This window comes from Eumetopias jubatus, unplaced genomic scaffold, assembly GCF_037043125.1.
Source record: "Eumetopias jubatus isolate StellerSeaLion01/CBP00866 unplaced genomic scaffold, mEumJub1_p1.0 scaffold_1, whole genome shotgun sequence".
NCBI classification, from domain to species: domain Eukaryota; kingdom Metazoa; phylum Chordata; class Mammalia; order Carnivora; family Otariidae; genus Eumetopias; species Eumetopias jubatus.
The window spans coordinates 185,415,742-185,427,331 of record NW_028274807.1 but is presented as its reverse complement, the minus strand read 5'-3'; the positions used below and the strand labels follow the sequence as shown (position 1 = coordinate 185,427,331).

The window sequence follows — 11,590 nt, the reverse complement described above, 5'->3', positions numbered from 1 at the left end:
ACCTCCCATTTGTTATTGTTTATCTCTCTGGGATACCCAAACCAACAACAATCCTTGAGTTGGAAGCAAGGTGGGCCATGGGATCTAAAACCAGAATGAGTGAGACAGAAAAAGGAAAATAAAGCTTAACGAACAATGGGTGGAAGCTCGCCCTACTTCCTCCCTCTTGTTTCTCAACAGCCTTCCACTTGCATTTGGAGACCCACATGGTGCTGGGAAGCTGAGTGCACCCCACACTCTAGCATGGGAGCATGTGACCTCAGCGGAGGCCAGCCCACACATTCCATCCTCCAAGTCAGTAATGGGTTCAGGAGTAAGTCGGTGTTGAAAAAAGCACATGACTATGAATGGGACAGAGATCCAAAATTAACAGTGACTTAAGTAAGATCAAGGGTTATTTCTCTCTCACATAAACTTCAAGCTGGTGTAAGGATTCTGCTCTGTGCAGGCCTCAGGGGCCCTGAGTTCCTTCTGTCTTGTTGTTCTTCCATTTCTAGAGTTCTGTTTTTGTCTGCATGGTCCCAAGACTGCTTACAACAAGGAAATCACCCATATTTCCTCTTCTTTACTTGAGGACAAAATGCCAAAATTGCACATAATGCTTTCACTTACATTTCATTGGCTAGAACTCAAGTCACAGGACCACACAAGCAACAAAGGGAGCTGGAAAATACGGTGTTTTTTCAGGCATATGCGTGCCTTGCTAAAATTCTAAGGAAAGAAGGGGAGAATGCACAATAGAGGTCAACCTGTCGCATGTGAGCTAAACTATTCCAGATTCTCATGTTTTGGCTCAGAATCCAGGAAAACACGTGCATATTCTCTCTCTGGATGCATGAATGACAGTAGCAATTTCTGCGGTTGCAGAAAGGAAACCAATATTAGAACAAAGATGACACACAGAAGGGAGGAGAATCAAACAAATCCCAGGGAAGAATATCTACGTATCTGGTAACATCAGAAAATTCTGGATCAAACCCCATCTGAAGCTCTAGCTCCAGATTTTCACCTATGTCAGCCAGTAAATTCTTCACCTTTTCTGAAAAAGCTTGAATTGAGATGTTCTTGTTAGCAATCGAAACATCCTAAGGTTCAGAGTGAGAAGGGGACACAGAAAGAGAGGGGGGGATACAGACTGTGAGGTAAATGATGAAAGATGCCACATGGCCCTGAACACAACGTCTGGACAAAAGTTACTTTCAGAGACAGGACAGGTGCAACTATTTAAAACAGAGGCACTGAATATTAGCAAAAGTAGGGAATGACCCAAATGTTATGAAAACTTGTTAGAATGAAGAATAGATGACAAAGCGTAGCTAGTATTGAGAAGCCAAGAAGGATGTTTTAAATAATTCTCTGCCCAATTGCTCTTGTGGATAGAACGCCACCATCACACCACACTCCACTCCACTCCCTTGCACAGAAAAGACTACTGGGTGAGATCACACCTTGAACACAAAAACCTTACTAGGTTAGCAGTTATTCTAGGTCAAAGCCTTGGGTAGATGCCCCCGGCCTTGATTCTTCCACAGATTCTACTGTGGTCATCAATGTGAGGCCTTGAAAATGAACTCGGTAAACTTCCAAGTACCTACTTTCAGGCTCCTTTAACTCATGGCCCTGGTGACAAGGCCAAGCAATTAAAGCAATTATGACCCTTCTGGCCTCTATTTTCCCCTAAGATCATCATCAACAAGTTATTAAGCACAACTTAACAATATAAACGAAGATGAAATAAACACAATTTTTAGAAAACTCTGCACGGAGTTTGTTTTTTCTAGAAGATAACTCCAAGTGGAACAAGACAACATGTTTTGAATAAAGAGGAAATTTAAATATTGAGAAAAAATAATAAGGAAGAGATTGTTCTTCACGGTCAGAAGTAAATTGGAGGCAGAGTTGGAACTGGATTTCAGATCTACTCGCTGGAATAGACATTCCACCCAAAATGCCTTCCATTGTATTGATTTCTAGACTGAGAAGACATATATACTAGGGGTAAGCACCAAAAGAAATATGCCTTAAAATTGGTTATTCTCCTCCTGCAAAAGGTCATTCAGATTCAAAAACAAAAGCCAGACACTCCAGTAAGTATTTTCATATAGTATTTTGCATATGAGACAGGTAGGGGATGAAGCAAGGCTGTTAAGAGTAAAGATTCTGGAGCAGAACACTCATTCATTCATTCCACAAATACTGATTTCTCCTACCATGTGCAATGAACTGCTCTGGGTACAGAGGATGTAGCACTAAATCAAACAGATAACAAAGCCCTGTCCTCAAAACTCTTAGACGGAGCTTAGGGCTAAGAAGAAAACAATTTCAGGGGGCTGGGGAGTTCTATGATGGCAGGGATGAGAGTGTGGTTTCAGCAGGGTCGTCAGGGAAAGGCTATCCAAGAAGATGACTGTGTTGATTGTCTCTTGCTCCATTGAAAAGTACCCCCACACGAATGCAAGCTGGTGCAACCCCTCTGGAAAACAGTATGGAGGTTCCTCAAACAGTTGAAATTAGAGCTACCATTCGATCCAGCAATTGCACTACTGGGTATTTACCCCAAAGATACAAATGTAGGGACCCGAAGGGGTACGTGCACCCCAATGTTTATAGCAGCAATGTCCACAATAGCCAAACTGTGGAAAGAGCCAAGATGTCCATCGACAGATGAATGGATAAAGAAGATGTGGTATATATACACGATGGAATATTATGCAGCCATCAAAAGGAATGAGATCTTGCCATTTGCAACGACGTGGATGGAACTGGAGGGTGTTATGCTGAGTGAAATAAGTCAATCAGAGAAAGACACATATCATATGACCTCACTGATATGAGGAATTCTTAATCTCAGGAACAAACTGAGGGTTGCTGGAGTGGTCGGGGGTGGGAGGGATGGGGTGGCTGGGTGATAGACATTGGGGAAGATATGTGCTACGGTGAGCGCTGTGAATTGTGTAAGACTGTTGAATCACAGATCTGTACTTCTGAAACAAATAACGCAACATATTTTGAGAAAAAAAAAAAGAAAAAGAAGAAGATAGCAGGAGAGGAAGAATGAAGGGGAGTAAGTCAGAGGGGGAGACGAACCAGGAGAGATGATGGACTCTGAAAAACAAACTGAGGTTTCTAGAGGGGAGGAGCGTAGGGGGATGGGTTAGCCTGGTGATGGGTATTAAAGAGGGCACATTCTGCATGGAGCACTGGGTGTTATGAACAAACAATGAATCATGGAACACTACACCAAAACAAATTATGTAATATATGGTGATTAACATAACAATAAAAAAATTAAAAAAAAAAGAAAAGAAAAGTACCCCCACGCTTTGCATCTTAAAACGACAAACTTGTTTTCTGTGCATTAGTCGGGTGGTTTTGACTCAGGGTCTGTCGTGAGTTTGCAATCGAGCTGTTCACTGGGGCCACAGGCCTGTAAGCCTTGCCCAGACTGGAGAACCTGCCTCCACCCTTGTTGGCAGGCCTCAGTTCCTTGCTACAGCAACTTTTCTGTGTGCTTCTGAAAGCCCCTCACAACGTGGCAGTTAGCTTCCCCCGGAGCAAAGGATGAAAGAGAGAGAGAGAACCCAAAATGAAAACCAAAGTTTTTAGAACCTAATCGAGGAGCGATACACCACTCCTTCTCCTGTACATTGCTGGTCTCATGGATTCAATCTGAAACATTGTGGGAGGTTACTCACAAAGGAGTGACTATCCAGGGGCCAGATCACTGGGGACCTCTTTGGAGGCTGGCAAACCCTGACATTGAGTAAATATCTGAAAGAGGTGAGTTCAAAGTCACATAACTTCAGACAAGTCACTTAACTTTTATAAATTTAGCTTTCTCATCTATACACTAGAAATTTTCAAAATATCTGTACTGTAGTCATGTTGAGAAGACTAAGATGATGCAAGTAAATTTCTTTAAATCAGTGCCTGGCATTCCATAAATGGGCAATACCTGTTAGCTATTATTACCATTATCATTATTATTAATGATTGTCATTATCATCCTCATCTTAGAGATAAAGAAACTGAGGCTTTAAGATTTAAATACTCACTGATGCTCGTGCCCCGGAAACAGATGATAATCACATTCAAGCTTTCCAAATCCAGTAGTTTCTTTTCTTCAGTGAGATGCTTCGGCAATACCCCAGCAGGAAGCATAAGTGTTTTGAAGATTAATCTGAAGCAGGGATTAGAAAATTGGAATTATGTGAGGAAAGAAAGACAAAAGAAGACTCAAAATGTACCCCACTGGCAATAACCAAATGGGACCGTCAGGAGTACTTTTAGCTTAAATAGAAAACCCAATTCTCTGTGGCTTCAACAAGAAGTATGGCGGTAGATAATTGCTAGCTTTGATTATCACAGTTACCTTTTGGCTTTTTGTCTTTGTGCTTGTTGCCCCATAGTTACAAGATAAGTGTTGTAGCTTCTGGCCTCATGGACACAGTTCAGGAAGGGAGGAGGGACCACCAGCTCGGCTTCCCAAGATGCCCCAGCTGACTTGCATTTATACCTCATTGTCTAGAGCTGTGTCAACGGCTATTAATACAAGGGTAGGTGGCAAGGGCATAGCATCAACCAAACATGATTCACTCCCAGACCTAGACACATTACTGCCCAAATAAAATCTGGGCTCTGTTTTTAGAAAGAAGAAACGTCTAATGTCTTTCTTAGGCAAACCGATAGTTTGTTGTTGTTGTTTTTAAGATTTTATTTATTTATCTGACAGAGAGAGACACGGTGAGAGAGGGAACACAAGCAGGGGGAGCAGCAGAGAGAGAGGGAGAAGCAGGCTTCCTGCTGAGAGGGAGCCCGATGCAGGGCTCAATCCCAGGACCCTGGGATCATGACCTGAGCCAAAGGCAGATGCTTAACAACTGAGCCACCCAAGAGCCCCAAACCGACAGGTCCTGCCACAGTTAGTGGATTCACCCACAAAGAAGTACCCATAACACATGATTGTTTGTTCCTCACTTACCAGGTTAAATTCATCCACAGTAAAATATGTACATGATAACTGAGAAGAGTTACCATAATTTGCCTGTGTCTATGTCAGAGACATGAAAATTGCAGATGAGCCCTTGGGCAAATGCCCACCTGAACACTGGAAGCACTTAACCTTGTTTATGTGATCTCTCAGGAGCAGAGAAGAGAAACCTGACTTCATCTTAATGAGAGCTCTCAAAGGGCATCAGGCAATAAAACCCTTGTAACTCAACCGAGTATCCTCTTACTGCCCTGCGGACTCTGACCTAACTTCCCTCCCTGCGCAACCACACTGCCCACTGTGTCCATCCTGGCTAATTCATGATGCCACTTATCACCCTCAGGAGGTGGCAACAAACGTTCTCACAATTCCAAGCCACAGGTATCAGACACATCGACATTAAGCATCGAATGGATCATTTTTTTTTTAAAGATTTTATTTATTTATTTGACAGAGAGAGACACAGCGAGAGAGGGAACACAAGCAGGGGGAGTGGGAGAGGGAGAAGCAGGCCTCCCGCCGAGCAGGGAGCCCGATGCGGGGCTCGATCCCAGGATCCCGGGATCATGACCCGAGCTGAAGGCAGATGCTTAACGACTGAGCCACCCGGGCGCCCCTCGAATGGATCATTTCTTAAATTACTTTTCAAGTTGGATGTTGTTTGTAACTATTTCCCATTTTTTTGTGGGGCCAGAGAGACCTCAGATGCATTCTAGAATGGAAAAGTTCTCAAAAACTAACAAAAAAGTACAGACTTTACAAAAAGTAGAACCTTCTCAGATGGTGAAATGAAAGCACGATCAGAAGACTTTTTAAATTAATCTGGAGAAAGCAGATGATTTTTTTTTTAAAAAAAACCTCATGGTTGAAATCATGAGGTGATGTGGTACGGTAGAAAGAACAAAAGGATTCAGAATTCCTGAATGCTAAGCCATGTTTGTCTAGCTACAAGCCCTGAGGCATGAAGCAATGCATCTGGGCTAAGGCTGAGATACTTTCTGTCAACACCATAAATTTGGGTGGTGGGCATGGGGTTAACCAAAGAAATATGGTATTTTGCAGGAAGTGCCTTCTAAGTAGCCGCATTGTATTTTGCAGCAAGCTTGTGGAAGATGCTACAATGTGCTCTTTACCCTCATCTCATTTGAGTGCAATCTACTTAGATTTTACAGTTGGGGAACTTGGGGATTAGAAGAGCTCAAGTCACTTAGTGTTGATTATATAGATAGAAAATCGTCGAGCTAAAATTTAGGCTTGGGTCTATATGGCTCTTTCCACCATGGGATTATTGTTTTCAGTTGAGAATCACAAACACACACACACACACACACACACACACACACACATATACACACACACACACACACGATTGTAGTGTCTATATTCTCTAGCTTGTCCACTTTTCAAAATATCTGTCAGATCTGCCCAAAGTAATATTTTAGAATCTTTATTTTTTTAAGATTTTATTTTTTAAGTAACCTCTACATCCAATGTGGGGCTCAAACTCACAACCCCGAGATCGAGTCACATGCTCTACCCACTGAACCAGCCAGGTACCCCAATATTTTAGAATCTTTAAACAAAACTCAACAACCTACTCCAGTATCTCTGTCCTCCTCTGACAAATTCACTATTTTAGAAAGACACACACGCTCATACACACATGCATATACACAAACACAGACCATTTTGGATCTTATCGTGTGGGGTGAACTATCAGAAGATGAATAAAGTGGCTAAAACAGAATACACTGAAAAAAATGAAAAGAGCAACGTTGCTGAAGCTACAAAACTTTTAGAAGCCAATCGTCTTGGGACAGAGAAGCTTACTGACGTTTTGGATAGATATGGAAAATCAAAGAGGTGGGAATTATGATGAGAAAATGATTCTGCCTTTTAAAAATGAGAAAGAGGGAAAAGAGCTGCATAAGCCAGGGAAGTAATTATACTAGGATACATCTAGTCGCAGGAAAAGTTCTTTGATAACCAGAAAACACCACATTATAAAGCAAGAGATTTAATACCCCTAAGTCCATTTCAGATAGAATCTTTCCCATGCTGGAAATAATTGAAAAACAGAGTCATGCCACTGACCACTTTATGACTTCTTTGATTTCTCCAGGCTGTTTGAAGAGTTGAATTCTGGAAAGGATTTGAAAACTGTCCATACCAATCCTGACCAGCTAATTGCCAATGAAAAAGAATTAATAACTCTGCAATTATATTAAAGGTGAAAGAGGTCCCAGGGAACAATTCTAAAAACAACAACAACAACAAAAAAAATGGACTGACATAGGATAAAAGCTTGATTGGTGACAGCCATGACTATTAAGATGTTGAGCCTGAGTTCAAAGGGAGGACAAGAGCAACTTTATGTTTGACAATCTCTAGACAAGGTCATCACCCTCTACCAAGTATATACCGACTTATTCAGATATGATATTCCATTTCATATATCCTTCCTTCAACCACCAAAGTTTTATAAATGCTATCAGATTTGTTTACCATGATACGTACCTGGATTTGTCCTTAAGCTTTTGCATCTAAGTCATTAATTCAGCCATCATCAAGGTCCAGGTAGATTTATGACAGAGCAGCACAGATAGACTTATTCTTCTGGAGTTGTAGGTGGTTAGTCACCTTATGGAACTCATTAATCCCCAAAGCTGAGAGAGCTTGAAAATAGAGATAGATCGCAAGCAGGTTTTGATAATTCTTGGATGACAGATCATAATGGGTTATTAAGAAAAGAAAGAGGTCTAACAATTATCTACTGAGCCTCTATGAGGGTTGCCACATAAAATACAGAACACCCAATTAAATGTGAGTTTCAGATAAAGAATGAACAATATTTTGGTAAGTATGTCCCATGAAGAATTTGAGACATAGAGTAAAAGGTACTTATCTGAAATATAAATGTAACTGGTTATCCTAATTTGTTTGTTTGTTGCTTGTTTGCTTGCTCGCTTGTTGTTGTTAATCTGGTAGCCCTAGTCTCTATTGGTGTGTCAAGTCCCATCCCACGTGGGGTTAGTTTCTTAATTGTTAATAACAGTAAGAAAAAAATGCATGTCCTAAAAATCATTATGTTAAATCTCTTAAGTCACTCAAAGTCAAAAATACTGAGTTTTATATCATGGTATTATCTCTATTTTCCATCAGTGTTGAAAAGTTCTCTAAGTACAAGTTGTTAATATTTCCCAAATGCTTCAACATCCCTGCCACATTCTGATGAATAATATTTTCCATTTACTCAAACGCATTAGTTCCAATTTTTTCTCCCTCAAACACCTCTATCCTAGAGCTTTCCACCCACTCTGCTCCATTCTGGACCTCCTGCTATTCAGCTGACGTTCTGGGTCTTTTCCTTTGCAATTCTGCTATTTTGGTGTGCATACTCCTGAATTCCATGTTTGCTTTTGTTGTTGTTGTTTACCCAATTGTTTATAAGAGAACACGCTCCAGAATCTTCCTGGGCAGGGCTGCCCTAAAAGTAAGTATTTTGAGTCCTTGCAAACATGAGAGTGTCATCTGTCTTTCTTCTTTGAGGAACTGAGTAGAGTTTTAGCTAGAAAATCATTTTCAGGGGCACCTGGGTGGCGCAGTCAGTTAAGCACCCTGCTCTTGGTTTTGGCTCAGGTCATGATCTTGGGGTCGTGGGATGGAGCCCTGCATCGGGCTCTGCACTCAGTGCAGAGTCTGCTTGAGATTTTCTCTCCTTCTTCCTGCCCCTCCCACTTGTGCTGTCTCTCTCTCTCTCCAATAAATCAATAAATCTTTAAAAAAAGAAAAAGAAAATCATTTTCACCCAGAATTTTGTTGTTGCTCCATTGCCTCTAGTTTCCAGTGTTACTAATGATGAGAGATCTGATACCATCCTGACTCCTGACACTCTCCACATGACTTATTTGTTTCCCTCTTGAACCTTTCTGTACTCACTCCTCAATCTTTGCATTGATGATGTGCGCTTCTTTTCACATTTTGATATTTATTAACAAAAATGGTCCAGAAAAGGATTGAGTAAAAATTACAGCGATAAGGTTTAAAATAAGAGTTGTATTTAGTTCTGTTGTCTCTAGGGGAGTGTAACCAGTCTAGAAAGCTGTTTAATCTCCTAAAACAGGACTCAGATCACACCACTCAAGTGTTAGATATCAAAAGAAATTTTCCCTTTTCTCTTTTTTCAAAGCAAAATATAGTGGAGGTTTTTACTCACAAGCCTGCTTTCCAGGGGATGAACTGGGGAGCAGTGGAAGGAGTAGACAGAGAGGTTAAAAAAGAAACAGGCAAAATCTTGAAAGAAAGAATGAAAGCTAGTGAAGAAAAAGGGTTCCTGAGTGCCCAAGAATCATTCACTGAAGTCATCCTCTAGTCCTTCCATATCCATTTCCAGAGAGGAATTTAGACAGGCCAGAGCAGATGACGCATCCTTGGCTTTCTGGACACTTGGTTTGGGTTGAGGAGTTTCTGGCTGGATGGATTCCTTCCTGATGTCTTTATTACTGCTTAGAATCCGTTGGCTCTCAAAAAAGAATTGATTAGGATGGCTCAAAGAAAAGCCACAATCATCCACATTATGTATCATCTCGAAGTACTTCTGACAGGCCACTTGGTAATGTGAAGTGAAGGTAAATCCAAGATCTGCTGTATCCCTCCAGGAGAGATCTTGTAGGACTGCCACTTCTGCTTCAGCAGCTCTGGATCGCTGTGACGGAATGGGCACCCATGATAATCCCCATGGCTTGGTGGATTGGTTAGAATAATCTTCATGCAACTGAAAGGCGTATAGTCTGTCCTCTTGCCTTCCTTTCCAAAGCTATGACAGATATTGTAAGAGTAGCCTTTGTCAAACTTGTCTGGATCCATCTTTCCTCTGATAAATTCTTGCTTCCAGAACTGCAATGCCTGCTCCAATGTTAAACCAATGCCCTTCAGGAAGAGGCTATACTGCATCCGTCCTCCATGACAAAGATGGTGATTCTCCCGCAAGGCTTTATGTAATGGACGCACGCAAGGTGGGAAGGATTTGGTAGAAAGCGAATTAATCTGGTCTAAAGAAATCTTCCCAGCATTCTTCTGTGTGCTGTAATCTTGACCAGTGTAAGAATGACTGAGGTGGTTAAGTAGAGGCTGAAGTCTCTCGTCGGACTGCACAGCAGGCAAGGACCTGGCTGTTAATGCTAAAGCCTTGGACAGTTTCACTCTGAATTCATTCAGGACAATTGCCACAATGTCTTTAAGTGGTACATAAGCGAAGCCACCTTCCAAATAGACTTTCCTTCCTCGGAACAAATCCAGAGCATCAGCAAAAGGGATCTTATAAACTGACTCCAACTCCAATTCCATCTTAGATCCACTCAATCTCGGTGAGGAAGCAAGAATCTCTGATTCTCGGACACTCTTCTCTTCATCACTTATAGCCTCAAAGTGCAAATGGCTATCCTTTAAGAAATTTTGAATTTTGTCCTTGGGTAAAATACTGAATCTGAATCAAAGGAGATCCATTTCTTGTTGAATGAACCAGCGTCTAAGATCCTCAGACTGGCAATAAGCAAGGAGTAAAATAAAGTGAGAAATATGATCTTTTCCTCGTGGTTCATACTCATTCTCTAAGTTTTCTCTGAAGGAAAACTTGAGCTTTCTTATCTCATTCTCCAACTTACTCTGGTATAGCTCAGTTCCTTTCACATAGCTCACACCAAGATTTTCAACTGCTTTTAGCAATTTAACTCTATCGATAGCCAAGCTTTCAAACTCGATCAAAGATATGCTTTCAGAAGGTGGCTCCAAGTAAAACTGAAGGCTATGAGGGTAGCAAACATTCCTTTGGTCACCTGTCAACCTCAGTTTTTTCCGCTTGCCTCCAGAAAACTGCATCTCGTTACTGCAACCACACAAAACACGAAAAACCCAAACCAACAGGCGCTGTTCTCAGGTAGCGGGAGAGTTCATATTGATGATGTGCTTTTATATGGGTCCGATCTTAGCCTTGGGGTGGGGACTTGTATTAGTATCCCAGGGCTGCCGTGATGAAATACTGCAAGTTGGTGGCTTAAAGCAACAGAAATTTCACCTCTCCGCAGTTCTGGACGTTAGAAGTTTGAAATGAATGTGTCAACAAGCTTGGTCCCTTCTGGAGGCTCTGAGGGAGAATTTGTTCCATGCCTCTCTTCTAGCTTCTAGTGACTTCTAGAAATCCTTGCTGTTCCTTGGCTTATAACTTAATCACCCCAATTTATGTCTGTGGTCACATGGCCTTCTTCTCTGTGTGTCTCCTCTATGTCTCCGTGTGGCCTTCTTATCAGAACACCAGTCACTGGATTTAGGGCCCACTGTAAACCAGTATGACTGTATCTTAGCTTAACTAATTACATCTTTTTTTAAGATTTATTTATTTATTGGGGGAGGGGGATAAAGGGAGAGGAAGAGAGGATCTCAAGCAGACTCGCGCTGAGCCTGGAGCCCGATGCGGGGCTCGATCTCACAACACTGAGATCACAACCTGAGACAAAATCAAGAGTGGATGCTCAACCGGGTGTGCCAGCCAGGCACTCCTTAATTAATTACATCTTTAATGACTGTATTTCCACATGAGGGCAT

The 11,590-nt window shown here is 41.6% G+C and overlaps 1 pseudogene; it reads right to left on the bottom strand.

Moving 5' to 3' along the window:
* Positions 1–9,338: 9,338 nt before the first annotated feature.
* On the bottom strand, positions 9,339–10,938 carry LOC114214659 (DNA primase large subunit pseudogene; annotated as a pseudogene).
* Positions 10,939–11,590: the final 652 nt, after the last annotated feature.